The sequence below is a fragment of the Neocloeon triangulifer genome, unplaced genomic scaffold (genome assembly GCF_031216515.1).
Source record: "Neocloeon triangulifer isolate White Clay Creek 2 clone unplaced genomic scaffold, ASM3121651v1 ptg000014l, whole genome shotgun sequence".
Lineage (NCBI taxonomy): Eukaryota > Metazoa > Arthropoda > Insecta > Ephemeroptera > Baetidae > Neocloeon > Neocloeon triangulifer.
Window position 1 is genome coordinate 7,944,204 of NW_026775556.1, and position 18,280 is coordinate 7,962,483.

At 41.2% G+C, this 18,280-nt stretch overlaps 1 protein-coding gene and 1 non-coding gene across 10 annotated transcripts in view; both read left to right on the forward strand.

Annotated features, from left to right (window-relative positions):
• LOC132202087 (irregular chiasm C-roughest protein-like) overlaps nucleotides 1–18,280 on the forward strand; it is a 211,932-nt gene that overhangs the window by 166,247 nt on the left and 27,405 nt on the right. For 6 of the 9 annotated variants that reach the window (XM_059628801.1, XM_059628796.1, XM_059628797.1 and 3 more), the window contains one exon: nucleotides 16,125–16,179. The gene's annotated coding sequence lies outside the window, so the exon portion shown is untranslated. The remainder of the gene's footprint in view (nucleotides 1–16,124; nucleotides 16,180–18,280) is intronic. The other 3 variants (XM_059628802.1, XM_059628800.1, XM_059628803.1) reach the window with 1 other exon arrangement.
• On the forward strand, nucleotides 12,425–12,496 carry Trnai-uau (transfer RNA isoleucine (anticodon UAU)). Its single transcript has one exon. It is a non-coding gene; the product is annotated as a tRNA-Ile (tRNA).

Below are 18,280 nucleotides of genomic sequence, written 5' to 3' on the forward strand. Positions count from 1 at the left end.
GCCCTTTTCCACGTGAGGCCTTTCGCTCCAGCAGCTATTTCTTCCCGCGAGAGAGTGTCAAGCGGTCAGCTCGGCCGCTGGACGGACGGACGGCCATATTGGTATGCATGACTTTTCGAGTCTGGCTGCACCATTAGGCGCCCGGATGACCCTTGAAGGCGCGTCCATCCATCACGCGGCTCTTGGCCTTTCCTAATGGCCGCGTGACATTTGCCAAAACTATTTTACACGACGAGCCGCCTGTTGGCAGACGGAGCCGCCGTGCAGAGCTCTCTTTCTTTTTTCCCTCCACCCTAGCTGCGACACCCGCAGCGCCGCGCGCGTATGTGCACGGAATGGACGCTTGCCACTTCAGCATGTTGAGATGTGTCCACTCAGCACACCATGTTCGGACCCCATGCTCATGCAATATAGATGGGTCGGTCCGTCTTGCCACCGAGCAATGTTATTGTTTCATCACACATAAATGCTGCGCGCAGTCGTTCAACGCTGCATCGCTAATAACGAGAGGCACCAGTGAGATACACACCTACGTATCAGAGGGTTTTATTGCCCGAGCGGAATGGCACATCGGATGAGAAATCGTCGAGCTAGGGGTGCAGCCAGGTCGGTTAACGGCGGCTGTGGAGGTGACGGAATGCATAGTAATGGGCACAAAATGTGATGGATCACACAAAATGTACTTTTTTTTTAATGTTGCTCAAAATTTCAAGTTTTTCTTTAAACAAACAATAAAATAAAGTTATAAAAGTTTTTTCTGTTTCTTATTTATATTTTTTTTATATTCCAGAATAAATTTTATTGTTTTATTTACTTACATAAATTATATGTTTAAAATTGTATAGATGGCTGATTATTTACATTGAAGTTTACTAAAATTATATAAATATTGACCCGCTCTCTTAAACTCCACTAATATTGGTTTTACTAAACAATGGAAAGAAATCTTTAGCTTGTTTTTTTTTTTTTTTTTTTTTTTTAATTTTTTCCATTTTTTCCATTGCAGAGTCACTTCAATAAATTAATTGTTATTTTAGTTAGCTTGACTCCAATATTACATAATAATACATAACAATTTGGTAATACAGAAGATACATTGTTTCTGAAATTTAGGGAAAAAATATTTTTTATTGATCTTTAATTTAGCCTAAATTCATTTTTTTAACATCAAAATCAAATTAAAAAATAAACTTAAAATACGCGAGGAGAATGTTAAAAATATGTATGCAAGTCAATGTGTTCCAGATGTGTTCAAAATTTAAAAATTATGATCTCAAATACGCAGAAATGTCTCTCGTTTACAAATAAATCTTCCACCGCAATTTAATAACTCTTTTTCCCTATAATGAATTTGCAAATCTGATAGCAATTCCGAGCCATTGCGCCGGCAGCTGCTATGCAACCCGCAGTGCATCTGTTTCGCTGTTATTTTCCATCATCCCGCGGGCGTAATACGCGCGCAATCACACGGCACGTACTATCGTCATTGCATCTAATTGCGCCAAAACGAGTATACTCGCGAGCAAAATAATGCCGCGTGCGCGTTGGAGCAAATATGATAATAATATAATGGGGCACCACAACGGTCCGAGCAGGCAGACACTCGAGAATACAAATTGGCTCTCGCGCGGCACCACCATCATCATCATGACGAGAGAGAGAGCGGGCGCCGCTAATTAAATTCCATCATTATTTGAACACTTAATAATAAATTATCCCCGCAGTTTAATGCCATTCAATTAATGAGCGGCGTCAACAACGTGACCCACTTTCGTGCCTGGGAATTTCACACAAAACGTGCCTGGTTTTAGTGATTTTCATATAAATAATTTGCTCCTGCTGGGGCGTGCAATTATTATTCCAAGTACACTTAAGCATGCACCTGGATCAGGCAGATTTTTACAAACGCGTGCAAATACTAATCCCGGTTTAATTGGCTATGCAGCAGAAATACGCATATATTGACCCTGTTGGAAATGGCTGAACCCACGCACCTTTTTGTTCACGTCAAGAAAAGGCTTTCTCTCTCTCGAACAATGAGCGTAATGGATGCGAGCGGAAAAAGAGAAAATATCCAACGTGCGCTAAATTCGCCAAATAACGGTGCTGTTAAGAATTGTAAAACAGCCCCTGTTCCCCGCGGATTACGCAGAGTGAGAGTGCTTTCCATTGTTTTCCCCAAAAATAATCGTAGTTTATTCCAAGCTGCGGCAGAGAAAAATATATAACCGACCCTCTCGCGTCCCACACCAGCGCTCTCCTCGGCCGAAAAGTATGAATGGAAGCGGTGAAAATCATTGAATAATCGCGTGCGCCGGCTATTAATCCCAACCTTTGCGCTCAAATTGACAGATGAATGAAAAGAGACCTCCCTTTCTCCCCTTTTTATTTTATTTTGTTAATTCCATCATAGAAAAGGGAGGAAATAAATTGGTGTTTGTATTCCCGAGCTGGCGGAAAGATCGATCGGGCCAATACGTACATGTGTTCCGCCCGAGAGTTATTATACGCGGTGCACATAATATTGTTTAGAGAAAAACATTTTGAGGCAATATAAAGGGAGGCCGAGCCACCGCGCTATACCATCTTTATGTATTCCTACAATACACCAGATGTGGAAATGTTTTCTGCTTTTTTGTTTACCAGCCGAGTCAATAGCCCCTGGGCCTTTTGTTTTCCGCCGCCGCCGCCGCTGCCGCCGCGTGCTGTTTGCCCTCCCACTTTCTGCCCTCTTCTTGTATAAAACTTGTACCTACCGAGGTTTTAATTACGCTCGCGCTCTTCTTCTATATCCGCGGACGCCGGAGCGGTGCGCCTCTGATTAGCCCTCCACCTGCAGCGCTTTTAAAAACATCGGCCCGCACATCAGTTCGCAGCAATTGCTCGCGGGTAGTGAAACGACGAGCGCCTTTTCCTCCACGCCACACTGCGGCAAAGGCTGATTGCAATCCGAGATTAAGACGAGCAAAATTCCTCAGAGCGAGCAACACCGAAAAATCACAATGAAAATCATTTTTCTGCAAAATCTAGTTAAAATTAAAGCATTGTTAAAAATTAGTTTTAATTAAAAAAAAAATCATATACTTACCAGGAAAATGTTATAAAATAGTTTCTACAAATAAGAAATCAATGCCCATTCAAGAAGAACAGTAAATTTTTTTTTAAAATAATGTTTATACTAGTAATAAAAATTTTGCATGAAGCATATAGAGGTTTATATTTATTATATCATTTATAAAAAAAATTGCTAAAAATATTTAAAGTTATTTTTGCAAATTTACTTTTTTTTAAATTAATTAAATCCATTTTGCTGCGTCATCTAATTTTCATCTATTTGTTTTATTGGCGTGTTGATGCTCGGGAATTATCAGCTTGTGCTTCACCTGCAAAAATTTACATGCTTTTATATTTAAAAATTACTATCAATCCGGGAAGAACATGGCGAAATTTCATATAAATTAATAAAGTCAGAGTAGGTAGCATTACATCTATTCAGATACTGACTAAAAAACTAAATACTTTGATCTGTAGAAAACCAATCAGAGTATCAATTTTAATATTTTAATTCTAAGTAAAATTAAACAGCAATATTTTTTAGTAATTTATTTGAATGAATTTCCCATTTTACACTGCCCCATGTTTCACCTGGAGCCGACGGGTGACTCGCTCACTCTTTTCGCATGCAGATAAGATCGCGGCCTCTCGCTCCCGCTCGTCTCATCTACTCGCCGGTGTATTGCGATTGATATCTCACTCTCACTCGGGATATCAAAGGTAGGCAATCCGCACGCCCCGTCTCAAGTGCCGGCTGCATAAGTGAGCCGCCCGCCAGCCAGCCAGCCAGCCTTCCTTTGCTTGCTCCCGCTGATGAAGTAGAAGACGAGCCGGCGATCGCTTTCAATCTCGTCTCTCGGTCCTCGTCTCCGTCCGTCGTCGTCGGATGGATAGACGGAGGGATCATGGCTGCACGTTTTTCGCCCGCCTAGTTAGTCAAATTGAATTTCGGCAATTTCATTAGTATCTCTCTGCGAATGTTATCGCCCGAGTCGTCACGAGCTTTGCCAGCTAATTTGATTCAATTACCTCGTCGAGGGTCTCCATTGACTGACTCGCTCCGCTGACCCCTTCCTTCGGCTCATTAGCAGATTGCCGACGTATTTGTCCGCTTCCCTAGCCCTCTCTCTTAACATAATGTCCTAATTTGCATTTTAATCGTGCTCCGCCGCCTCATTGTCTGTTCCTTGAGAAGCGTTTTTTTTTGTAGGAAAATAAAGTACTCTTTTATTTGAATAAAAAAACTCTGACGATTAATCAAATTAAAATTTTGCCGCAGTATTTGAATTGAAATAAATAATTTAATAATTATTAATAATTTAATAATATTTTTAATTCTCTGTTCACAGGTGAGCTGACAATTTTGACAGGCTGTTTACTTTACAGTGGAAAATAAATTGTGAGTGAGCCGTTGATTTATTACTGAGTGCGCGTCCATTTGATGATAATCAAAATTTATCCAACCAATGCAGAGGCAAAAATGTGTGCAATGGAAATATTGGATCAAACGAAGCAGGCCGGCGGCCAAGTTTTTAATTTGCCCGAAATCCTGCACGTCAAACGCAAAATTCGATCATGTTGGATTTAATGGGCTCAACTGCCTCTCTCTCCGGGCGTGCGGTTGTTGTTTGCGAAGGATCAGCAAACAAAGCGCGGGCCGAGCGGGAAAACGCGAATGAAAACTCGCACTACACACCCATAAATTATGCTTCATCTTCGCATCTGCATCGCCGGTCAATCCGACCAAAGTCATAAATTCCGCTCACTAATGCACTAATGTTGATGGTCGCACATTTGCAGTCACGGAGAACACGGACCAATTAGATTTATTAATATACGGTGTGTACAGTCGGATTCAAACGTACTTTATAGATTTCGACCCGCCGTGTTTGGGAAAATATGCAAAATTGTCCTCTCGCCAGGCCCAGCGCGGTGTAAATTTGGCTAACTCGATTACAGCTGGTGCGAGCAATTCATTAAAAATGTTATGATTCAGCTGTGTCGGGACAAAAATTGCCGGCAGCAATTATCGTGTGCCGTCGTCGGCGGCGTGCTAACTCAGTCACTCCCGCAGCAATTTAAATGCTGATGCGACAATAATTCGCGGGCTGCGCGCAATTACACGGTGATTAGTGCGAAACACGAGGGTGCTCCGCGCGCTCTGCCTTGAAAAACAACAGGGACAACTTCGTCCTCCCGCTGAACACGTTGCCTTCCTGCCAGTTAACACTGACTTTGACGACTGATTAGTAATTGTTGCACTGGATTTGAAATTGAATTAATTATTAATATTTAGTATTTAAAAATAAATGATTACTTGAAAATAGGAATTAAAATGTTTTTTTTATAGTTTTTCATCATTGTTGATAATAAATATTTTTCATATTTTTTCCTTATCAAACTTCTTTAAATTACAAATGGAATCAAAGATATTAAAGATTTTACAAGTAGTAAAAACGCCTGACAAAAAAATTTAACAATATTAATTAATTTTGTTATGTATTATTAACTTGGACAAAAAGATATCTGCAGCAAAATTTGGTTAATTCTAAAATCCACGGGTCCGCTGAATTCCCAATTTGAAATAAAATAATTCCACTTTAAATTTGTCCATTTACTACTCCTCAAGCACTTTGAAATTTGAATGACGTTTATTTTTATGCTAAAAAATTTTGATTTTTTTAGACTCATTAAAATTTTATTTTTAAATTATATAATGCTATTTTATTATTATATTAAATATTCGTAATTATTTTATATTTAATTTGTCATTTTTTTAGACACAAAAATTAACATATAGGGACGGATCATACTAAATTAGCTTATGAGAATTGCTGGTATACTAACTTATCATGTGAACATGCCTAAATATTAGTGTATGCACCAATATTATATTTGAAATCTTGAAAATTTTAAATTTGTTTTAATCCTCCAATTCGACAAACACCTAAAGCGAGGAACATTGCCCTTCACCTCTTTTTTCTCATATTTTACTTTGTGGTACCAACAAAGCCCGACTCGTACACACCAAGGCGTTTCACCGTTTGTGCATGCGGTAATCTGTTTTAGGTATTCAAGCCGACTTTTCAGACAGTTCTGGTTAGAACAAGGCCGTTTTGAGCACTCGCTTGATGTACTGCGTGTGTACGCGAAGGATTAAGTCAAGGAGCAGTTAAAACCATAAATGCAAAGCTTTCGCACGGCCTGTGTTTTATTTTGAGCTCCGCTTTTGCTGCCTGCGGCGAGGCTCGCGCTTGCCCAGACCTCTTTTTTCAACCCACACGCGGAAAACAAGTTGGCCTGAATAAGGAAATTAAAACTCGACTCCCCCACTAACGTCGTTTTGTGGCTAATTTGCCCTGCTTTTTCCTTTTGTCGCTCGCATGCGGAACTCTCCTAATTAAGCAAGCTGCTTTTTTCCTCTTAAAGGGCCAGAAAATTAGGTACTGAAATTCTATCATTATTTCAGCGGTGCATAGTTTTTGTCACAAAATGGATAATATCGCCGCCTTTGTAGACGGCACGTTCCAGCTTTTTTAATGTCGCAGAAAGCCACCGCCTTTGTATCTCTCACAATCCGCAACGTAAATAATTCTCTCTCGGTAAAAAAGAGGCGCAGAGAAAGGCAGGGTAGTGTTTTTGTGTGCGATGAGCGGCGCATTTTTATTGCTCGCCTCTTCTTTGATGTGAGAGAGCGCAGGCAAATGAGAGCGGCCGCCGTTCTGATTACAGCCGCCGAGCTGGATTTACGCGTCGCTGCTTACACTCCTTTCAAAACTGCCGGACATTAACCAGACGAGGGCCACAATAAAGGCGAGAGGCAAACCGACGTCGAGTAAATAAATAAATCATAAATAAGCAACCCCAGCGGCGGCGCGACGGAGAGGAGCGAATCAAGTTTTCAGCACCGGCGTGAAATTTATAAGCATTAACCGGCTGGGGTAGCTAACTAATTTCAGCGTCAATTACCGAGCAAATTTATTATTTCTGGAGAGAATTTCACGCGGGATTGGCTCCGTAAAGCATTGCGACGGGTGGAAAGCCCTTCCTTCCTCTTCCTCTGCCATTTCTTTGCCTGCGCGAACCACTTTCTTCTTATCTTATATTTCCACCTGAAGTCTCTAATTTGTGGCTTAATACCGCTGCCGACGCCGCCTCCGCTCGTGCGCCAGGGCATCAGCGGCTAAAGCCCTGGCTCCTGCAACTTGTTTAAACTTGGCAGCGCGATCACTTTCAGACTCGCAACTTGCCCCAAGGTGTTGTGAACAAGTTATTTGCCCCCGCACATACAACCCCTTTCGCAGCCTCCTCTCCTCTTGACTGATGTGTTCTAGTTGCTGTACAGCGCGATTTTTCCTTAATTACTCACTTATCCCCGGGATGTGGCGCTATTATCTGCTGGCAGAGAGGAACTGCCGATGCACTCTCGGGATTACTTTTGCACCACGGCTTACGGCAGATTGCAGGTTCATTTTCTAGCATATGAACGGAGGCGCAGTGCTCAATACAATGGTGCTCGTTCAGTAAAGGCGGACGATTAATTTTCTACAACTGCATCATTTCTCCGTTTTACTTTTACACAGCAGTTCACGTGATCTACTTTTATTTCCATTAATGTTCTCTATAATATGATACTGCAAATAGAATAGTTTGACATCACCTTATAAACATCATACAATTAGCTTTACAAGCGCTAATAAAAATGTAGAGCTAGATTTTATTGTTGATGAAAATTTATCTCATTTTTGGCCATGGATAAATTGAAAATAAATAAATTAAAAATCCGGTCTTGTTAGAAAAAATTCACAAGACCTCAATTAATCTTTTTTTAAATTAATTTACTTTTAGTTAATAATTTCATTTTTTAATCATGAGTCTAAAAATTTCAGTTTTCTGTAATTATTTTAGAAGCTTTTACAAATTATAAAATAAAGAGTTGACTAAATCAACGTTTTTATAATCTGATTATGTGAAAGAACGTCAAAGAGGTGAAATAGTGCAAAAAGTGTTCTCATTTCCATTCCGATATAAAAAGAGCCGGTGGTTAATTTACGAGCGGAGCCATTATCAGGAGCGAGAGAGCGAGCGGCGGCAATTTTACAACTTTACGGCTGCTAGAATTTTTGGTGGATTTATTGCAAAATTATCTGCGCGCCGGTTAAATGGCTAGATAATTGGTCGAGTCTGTTCTCTTGCGTTTTCGGGCGCGCTGTTGGCACACGCTGAAGTTGAGTCGGCGGCGGATTCCACCGTGAAAGTTGCTCCAATTAAGGAGCAATTAGTTAATCGTTCTCGAGTGCAGCCGGCGCTTAGGGGTTGGAGTGCTTTTATACGTGAGCGCGAGTTAAGATGGCGATAAATTCATTCGATCCAAATATTTGTCTTCGATGTGCTGGATAAACAGGCGGAAAATGTGTATCACTTTCCACACGCCGCCTAATTAAATTGGCTTCCTCTGCTATGACGGAATATCTTATTAAAAGTTCAATCTGTCGTCGGCGACGGCAACTTTGATTTCGAGCAACTTTTAAAGCCGCTGCACCCGCGAGCGGATTGATTAATTATGCATGCGCAAAACGCGTTGTGTATTAAATTCAAATTTCGCCGCCCCGATCTGCTCGGCGCGGATCGCATTAATTTACGCTTTGTTCTTTGTGCCGAGATTTTTGCATCGCAAGCGAGCGAGCGAGAAGAACGGGGCGCGTGTTTTGTTGGTTTGCAGCGCACACCAGCAGCAGCAAAGGGTGGCCCTAAAGGGGTAGTTCGCGTCTCCCGCGAGATTGGAGTGGTGCTTGACATGGAAGGACGCCTGGAGTGCCCTCACCGCACGTACATTCCAAGATCCACCTCTCCTCTCGTGCGCTTCTTCACGAGTCATCTGCACTCCAGAATGCACGACCACCCCCGCCCACCCCCGTGCCACCCCTTTTTTGTATTCAAATTTGCTCGCCAGCCGGCCGACCGGGCCCGTTCCTTCCGCAACCCTCTTCCGACCCTGCCGGAACATGTGGCGGTTGAGCCTCTTTTCCGAAGGACCGTCCTCAATTTTGCAGATTGTTTTTCGCCGCCTTTGTTTTCGGCGCGCTCACATTTTTCCGCGTGCGACAAAAAGTAAATCTGCCGCTGGCCGTGGGCCGGAAAGGACAGGCCGCACATTGCAAAATATTATGAGCTCGCTTCACTTCAAAACCACCTCTGTATGTTTTTGACGTGAAGGAGCTTTGCACGGCAATGAATTTTATCAAAGTTTGGCTTAATACCCTGTATTTGCTTGTAAAATCTATTCAGCTAAAGCAGATTATATTTTAGACGAGCAAAAAAACTAGTGTTGAGATTTTTAGGGAAAAAGTTTTCAACCACTATGAAAGAGTTGCTGTTGAGAGGGAAATTTAATTTGGTCCTAGGAAACTGGCTTTTTTGTTAATTCCGACCAATATTAAAATTTCATGAAAAGTTCATCTACCGGACAAATTTTTTTTTTAAATGGAACGAAAGGAATTGGTGGAAAAAACGGCACCACCAAAATAGAATGGTTTAAGAAAATAACATGAAGATTAAGTTACTTTTAATGACAAGGGAGAAGTATTTTGAGTTTTCAATACAACCTAAAATACGCCGGAGAATATTCAAATGCTAAGTTAGCATCAGCTAATCCCATTAGCTTACATTTAATATTATTTATTCTTCTCAGTCGATACAAAAATTTGAAATTTGAAAGAGAAAAGAATGGGTTAGAATTAGCATGTGAATATCCCCAATTAATTTTTTCATCAAGCTTAAAAAATTAAAGTGTTATTTTATAGTTTCAAATTATTTTTAAATATTGAAAAAAATTTTGACAGACAAATTTATCTTCATTGAAAAAGTCTGAAAATGCATGACAAGACGCAGTTACTTCAACAGTATAATTTAGTAATTGTGAGTAAACATTTTAATTTCCATATTATGTATAGTAAAAAAGTTTTTAGTTAGTTTGATTGTTAAAAATAAAACAATATTATTTATAAAATTATTTTTTTAAATTTATAAATATATTTTGAATTGTGTCTTATTTTTATTACTTCACGTTCACGCTATTACTTTTTTATAATTTTCGTTATAAAGTATTTTTATATAATATTTTTTACAATTGAATATCTTTCAAATTATTTATCAAGAATACTTTCGCTACTAACAATTCTATTAATATTAGTAATAATATTGGTTATCTATGACGCTCTATTATTTATGACTTATCTCACAGAGTTAATTTATGAATTGACGGATTGTTTAATAATCATCTAAAAAATAAAATATCCCATTCCTGCACTTCCAATGCATAAGCAGCGGAACTTGATCGATCCTGCTATTATTATTATTTTTTATTTTTTTAGAGAGAATAAATAAAAAAATCTCATGATTAAAAATGAAAACCGATTAATTTACACTTGCCCAGGGATAAATCCATTTCGTTCGTGGTGCTCGCAAGAATTTCGAAACACGTACAAACAAGGTTTTTTAATTTGCGTCCCATTAATGCAGGTGCAAATGAAATTTCCCTCCGGCGGCGCGATCGGGGCGAGCGACGTAATTTCCCACTCGTGATTTATCCGGCGCAGGGTAAAGTTTTTGCCTGCTCTGCAGGGGCGGGATATAAAAACAGACGATTTCCTGGGGAGTGCGTTCGCAGTATTTTCCATGCAGGCGGAGAGCAAACGAGCTGCATCAAACGAGACTTTGCGCTTTTCGGCCCGGCTGCTATAAGACATCAGAGAATATCGATCTCTCGGGCGCAGAAAACGGGGCAGGTAAATAATCCTCGGTCCACGCGTGAGCCCACGCACACCTAAATCACCCTGGAGCTCGCACACTCGCGATAAAGGCTCGGGGCCGACCATGTTTGGATTGGGCCGGCCTGCGTCACAGCAGGGCATGTAAATAATTAATTCTTAAGTGCCTCCTCTGCCGCCGAGAGAAGTGTGTTTGCGCAAAAAATCAAGATGGCCCTCTTTTTGCTCCTTCCAATCGGCCTAATCCACACAAGCCCGCTGCGATTTTGATCCTTGACAAACAAAGCCAGCAGGGAAACAATTTAATCCTCCTTTCTTCTCACAAAAGGACGCAAAAAAATTGTATCAAACGTTTGTCTTAAAAGCGTCGATCTGAAATTGACTTTTTGCTGGGAGTGCTGATGAAGAGATAGGCGAGGACAAAGTTTTTGTGTCGCGGCAATCGCATTAAGGGATGAATTAATCCATTGTGCGCTGCATGTGTAAAGATTTCCAATCCGCAAAAGCCCGACCGCGATCTCAATTAGAGCCGAGAACTCACAATGGGCGCTTCTCTCTTTTTATTCGTTCTTTCTCTCTCCTGGGGATTGACAACGCGGCCCACCGAGTTTTTAATGACGTAAAGCCGCAAACACAAGAGGCTCTTCCTTTTTGAACCGGAAAAATAGACCGGCGGAGGAAAAAGGGAGAAATCACATCAAATATTTAGCGATCGCCGGCAGGGTCGGCGATTTTTCGCAACGACGATTTCCCTCTGCCATCCATCTCAAGAAGTGTCCCTTTTTCTTTTTCTCTTTATATTCGCAACGACGGCGTGCCATCGAGCCATTCGGCGCGCTCGATATGCAATATTCGGAGCCGCAGCGGCAAATTGAGTGGACAAACAATATATATTTTTGCCAACGAGCGCTCGCACGGACACAATGAGATTGCCTGGCAAACAAGAAACAAATTTGCCCTGCCCGAGTGGAGCACTTGGAACAGACAAAAGCGGCTCTCGGTTAATTCGATAAGGTCACCCCTGTTCTGAACCGCACCAAACACACGGCATTTTGCTTGTTTTCCACGGAATTTAGTGTAACGCGTTCAATGGAGGTGAGCAGATAAAGAAAAGGGCTAGTGACAATGGACACATTTTTTAAAGAGGACAAAGCTTTTTTGCAATGGATTTAATACGTTATTTTTCACATTATCAAGTATTTAAGATCTAAAAATACCATTCCGAGGGCTCAAGATGGATACAGTAGTGCTTAATACACTCAGAATGAAAAAGTAAAATTAAATGCCTAAAATGAGAAAAATGTGAAAATTAACAAAAATGGCAAAAATAGTAAAACTAAAAAAAAAGTTTTATAAAATAGTTAAAAATTAATATTAAATATTAAACTGTGTAACAAGTTTTGAACTACAATTAAGTCATAAAGTCACAACTTTAAATCGATTTTAAACACAATTAAGGCCATTTTAAGTGCTTAATTTTGTAAATTAATGATAAATAAGAACATTTGGCAGAAAATTAGTAAAAATTTGCCATCGCCGCAGTGATTAATTTTTTGGTTATAAAAATCCAAAAATTTTGACCCATTACTGCAGGAGAGGAAGGGGGTGTAGCTTAATTGGTAAAGTTGTAGACTTATGATCTATCGTTCCGGGTTCGAGTCCCGGCACCTCCAAGATTTTTGAAGGTTTCTTTATGTATGAATGGCAACTCTACATGGTTATATGATGTATTAATGTGATGAAATATTTTTCAGATATCCATTAACAAAATATTTCACAGAAAAATATTACCATAATTACATTAATAACAATAACCATGTATTCAAAAAATAAAGTGAGTTTTATGTGGTTTTGAACAAAATAAAGAAAATGAAAATGAAAATTGGATTAAATTGTGATGGAAAAAATTACCGTAACTATAAACTTCATACAATAACTTAAAAATAAAATAAAAATTATTGATGGAAATCAAATAATTCTTGTTTTTTTCTAAATTATAATTTTCTAATCACATTGTTAATTTTTTTTACTTTTGGTCATAATTCCACGAAAATTATTCATCATATATTATGGTTTGAACCATGTATGAGTCAGTACGTTGTCACACAATTTTACGAGCCTGTTCGAATTACGCACCTAATCCAACGCGTAAATCAGCCGGGGCATAGAAACTAGGCCTTAATTGTTCGGGCCAACATGCAATTTGGCAAAACGGCGTGTGCAGCCGGCCGGGCGCAAAGTGCGGCCGCAATTTCCGCGCTATTAATTAACACGTCTGCCGGCGCAGCAGCAGCATCTCATGTTAACGAGCGCGTGTTATGTTGCCAAAAATGAGCGGCCATAGCGAGAATAATAACACAGACTCCCTGCGGCGGACGTGCAGGCACGAATTATGGCGGACCGCTTCTTACACTTTTTCGCCGTGCAAGTTACACGTCGAGGGTTAAGAGTTTAAAAGATGGCCGCGCTGCACTTGACGTGGCGCGAGACACTCGAGTTGTAAGGAAGAGCTCGTATAATTTATCCGTCGACAGAAACTCGCACACACATAGAATAGGCGACGGCCACGCCTCCCGCACCTACCAAATTAAATCAGCGCGGCTAGGCCTCGCAGGCTTGATTACGCGGCGCCAAACTCGAAATGGGAAATTATCGCGGCGCAGGGCGAGATGAATTTGGCTGCGAGAGAGAGCGAGTTGGCTGCTGGCTCCACTCGTTCGTGAGCAATATTGAGAAATCGGATGGTGCAATCATTGCCTCCGCCAACGCTGCCGCCGCAACAACTGCTCTTTAAGTGTCGGTGATGCATGGAGACACTTTTAGCGCGATCGGTTATTGGAACTGTCGAGTGATTTTCCATTGACGAATGAGAAGAGCGCGTCATTTAAATTCAAATGCGTCCCTATAAAAGAGCCGAACAATACGCTCGCATTTATTTTTAGATTTATTTTCAGCATGGTGGAAAAAAAATTTTCTCTTTCTAAAAAAACAGAATTCAATCTCGAAAGGGCTTTGAAGTTACTTTTTGCCCAGATTTTTGTTTCGCATTTCATTCTACTCGCTTTAGACCCTTGCGTTGAATGTTATGATCCATTCTCGCACCCCCGAGCCCCTTCTGAAATTCCAAGTATGCAACCGGGCGAACTCTGGCATCGTGCGCGTTGCATAACGAGCCAATTGAGCAGGAGGCGGCGATTGAGTGCGTCGTCGATATTATTGGCCGCATTCCACGTCGCCGTCGGTGCAAAAACTAATGCCCTGATGACGGCTAACTTAGGCGCGCGCCCTTTTTGCGTTAGAATAAATCTGCACCCTTAATGTGTTTGGAAAACAAATCCCGCGGGCCGAATTTATGGATGGGACACGCCGGCGATGAAATCGAATTAAAATAATATCAGCGTGATCGACCGCCGCCGTTTGAAAAATGCATGAATTTCGCGGGCACATGTTTGGAATTAATCTCTGGCCGCGAACAAACATTTTGTGCCAGCGCGTGGAGGCGAATAAAACGCAAAAACCGCGCGCAATTTAATACCAATCGTCGGTGTAATCGACGTGATTTATGCCGGATCGTAAATTATTTTGCACAATATTCAGCGGCTTTTCATGTGCCAGCTTTAATTCGCAATGGATCACGAGCATGACGAGGCGTTTGTTTTATTTACCCCCGTCTTCTGCTCGCCCCAAAGGCCAGATGGTCTTGAGGACTGACTGACTGGCGTGGTTTTGAGTGACGAGCAGCTATATACACTCCCTCTGCACTTCACGGTCCGCTACCCCCGTATCTGCGCCAAGATAACGTTTGCCAGGCCCGACATCATCATCATCATCCCCTGTCATCGGGCCCGAAGTTCGCTTCTCTCAATGCTGATTAGCCGGTGATCCATTGTTTGAGATATCGCTCAAAATTCCGTCCCTCTTTCAATCCTCTCATCAGGCGAAAATCCACGTGCCACACTTTCCAAATTTAAGCAAATTTTTTCCTGTTGATAAAAGGAATTTCTCTCTCGCAAGGAGCTAAAAGCCTTCGGCAAATCCGTGTGTGCCAGTCAAGAGGCTGTTTTGGCGCAAAATCCATATTTATCGGGCCCGGGGCAAATAAATTGCTGCTGCCGAGGCGATTTTCACGAAGCGCGCAGGGTCAAAGCAACATCAATTTATTCGGCCCGCTTTAATTAAATTCTGTTTGCCTTTAATTTTGCGTCACAGCACGCGACATTTACTCGGCCGCGTAATCTGTATCTGGTCTTTTTTAATATTAAAAATTCTTGCCACCGCAGGCCGAAAATTATATAATGTACATTTTTCCGATGTTTGTGTCGCGAAAATTACACACTGCGGCCCTACTAATTGAATCTGTCCCCTCTGTAACACGACCCGCTCGTTCTCTGGCTCTGTTCCTGGCTCGGGCGGACGGGCTGCTCATGAAAGTTTGTCACTTTCAGTGCTGACTGGTGTGCAGTTGAGTTTCTGTATCGATGTAAAAGCCAGCCGGGAGAGAGCTGGAGAGACAAGAGTGCAGCGGTCAGCAAAAACAAGAGCCGCCCGTCCTGCGGACCCCTCTTGACTGAAATAATTGAAAAAGAGATCGTGAGCAACTTGGCGTGGGGGCGAGAACAACCGACTATTTCTGCTTGTCAAAGTTTTGATCCAAACTCCATAAGCTTCCAGCAAAATGAAATAATTATATCAAGTGATAGCCGATTGTGTTTTACAATTAATCTCCCTTTTAGTAATATTACTAACAATAAATTAAAATGTAAATTAAATAATATTTTAAATATTATTTCAAAAATTCTGCGCAATATACAAGATAAAATAATCAAAAATGTAAATTATTATTATCTCAATTGATTTCTTTTATTCAATTAAAAATTAACATTTATTCAGTAAGATCCAAGTGAGGAGCTACAACACATTTGTACATCATCAAAACACAACTTTTCACTCAACAGTTCATAAAAAAACATAATGTTTTGTTACAACTGTGCATGAGAAGAAGCCACCAATCATTAAAACCATGTGAGAGATGCCTTAAACGGCGCCATTTGCACTGTCAGCAAGCGTCATTAAGGCTAATTGCGTCGGTTTTAGAAAAAGTTGAGACCGCAGATTGTATGTTGGTGCGCGGCTCGGCAGCCGAGGGTGAAATCCCTGTTAACACCCCGCCGGGTGACTTATTTGCCTGCTGGTCTCGACAATAAAACGCTCAAACGCCGTCTTAATTGAGGCAGCAGATGAATCGTTTTAATTATTCACAGTGGAGAACCTAATTTATTTAAGGCGCGCAATTTGTTGCAGCAGGAGAGGCCGCCCGAGAAGCTCCGAGACCCGAACGAACAACAGCCCACTGCCGGTAAGTCTATTCTCTATCTGCATATATTTGCTCTGCTCTCTTCCGTCGACGGATTTCCACCGTTTTCCGCCTTTAAATTAGCGAAATTCGTGTGTTAGTTTATTTTAATTAAACGAGTGTTGCCACATTTAATCTGGGCATGAGGAAGACGGAAATAAGTGCTCATCAAATTAGTCTTGAGATTCAAATTATCTTCCAAATCGCACCGGTGTGTGTTTAGAAACGGAATAAGAAGTGTTTGTTTTGCCGCGAATAATTGAAGCAATTCTACGAACGCACTTGTTTTCTTTAGATTATCACGCTGTTCCTGAATTGAATTTTCTGAGCGTTCACCTCTAAAGAAAATAATCATTCAGATTAAATGGTTTTTATGCTATTTTTTCAACGGAACTAACGTAGTTATCAGATAAAAGGATTAATGTCTAAATTTCTTTTTATTTGATTTAAATACATAATTGCTTTTCTGAATAAATATTACGAGGCGTTTATTTAATAGAATATAATTATGCCATATCTCTTTTCCGCACTCACCCAGCCAGATTTAAATTGTTCTCCCTCTCGCGTAGTCGCAGCGGGCTTTCGTGAAATTAGCTTTTGTCCACGGTCTAATTTATTGGATTAATTTTGCGACTCGACTCTATTACGCGATGAATTAATAAAGTTTCCAGCACTCCGGCGCGCCGACTGAACCATCACCGTTGAGGCGGCGACGGCGGCGGCATTCAAAATGAAACTCGTCGCACTTTAAATAAAGTTTTTCTCTCATTCCGCCCTCTGAAACAATGTGAAAATCCCGCAGCAAAGCGGGGTGGCGAACGCTTTCACTCTCGGCAGCAGTCACTCTCTTTCTCACTCGGCGGCAACTCTCGAACCTGATTTCATCTTCTTCTCCTCCTTCCTCCACCGCTTTTTATTTCCCTACAAAGCCATCAAAGTTGTGGTGTGCTCGTCGGATTTGAGCATGTCAAAGCCTATAAAATATCATTCGGAGAAAACACTTTTGACGCGCGCATTTATTCCTCGCCAAACTTTTGTGTGCCAAAGAAAAAAGGGGCCCAAGAAAGAAAGACCTTTTTTATTATTGTGCTCGCCGGGCCGATGCAGAGGCAGCGGAATTTTAAATAATTAATGCCGCGCGCGCTCTGTGTTCTTAATAAAGCTTTCTAAATTCATGGGCATTGACACTGGTATTAGCTGATCGTATCTCGGGCATGAATACTGAAAGCCAGATCTGCGCCCACTGATAGCCGCCCGTAACCTCCACTCGTTGCGGTTGCTGCGCCTCTTTTCGCGTCCTCCTCGTCCACACATTTGTGTGCACCGTGTCCGATTTCTGCAAACAAATGCGTCCATCTTTCTCTCGATGTGGCCTCGCTGCTTATTATTAATGGCCTCGGACGCAAACACGTACGCGGGCGGCCTAAGTGCACGCCGAGATGCTTTATCTGGACTTGAAAGATCATCCCTACGTGTGAGACCTGCCTCCAGAGCACTTCTGTGACACACATTCTGTAGTGCCGGGCCGTAGATAGATAAAAAAAAACTAGCGTATAATGCAGCTAGGGGCCCATGTTCAACGGTCGCGTCAACCGTGACTGCTGGACCGACGCGTGAGAGAAAGACGCCTAATGTCATTGTTTTGCGAGCACTCTCGGCCGATGGAATTTCCTTTGAAGCATCACGCTAAAAACTGCAAAAGAGAATATGACGCGTTTTAATCACGATAAAACGTTCCAAAGCTGCTGGATTGACGGCTTTATTCTGTATTTGAGAAAACAAACCGCTGAATGTAAAAGTTTCCCATTGTGTTATTTGCATTCAAAACGAAATAAATGGAGGAATATCTGCTGGACAATAGACACGCTGCAGTGCGGCTTTTAAACAAACTTGAACGATTTGCAAAATCAATGGGGGCGATTTACACTGTACTTCAGGATTTGCAGTTTTCAACAAAGGATTGCAACGTTCTTAGTATAACTTTAGTGAATTAATCAAGTAGATCAAAGGAATTAAAGGGAAAAAGGCATTCAAATTAAATATTTAATCCATTGTCAGAAAAAGCTAACCCAATTTATTCAAAGTCTTCGCGTTTACCTCTAAA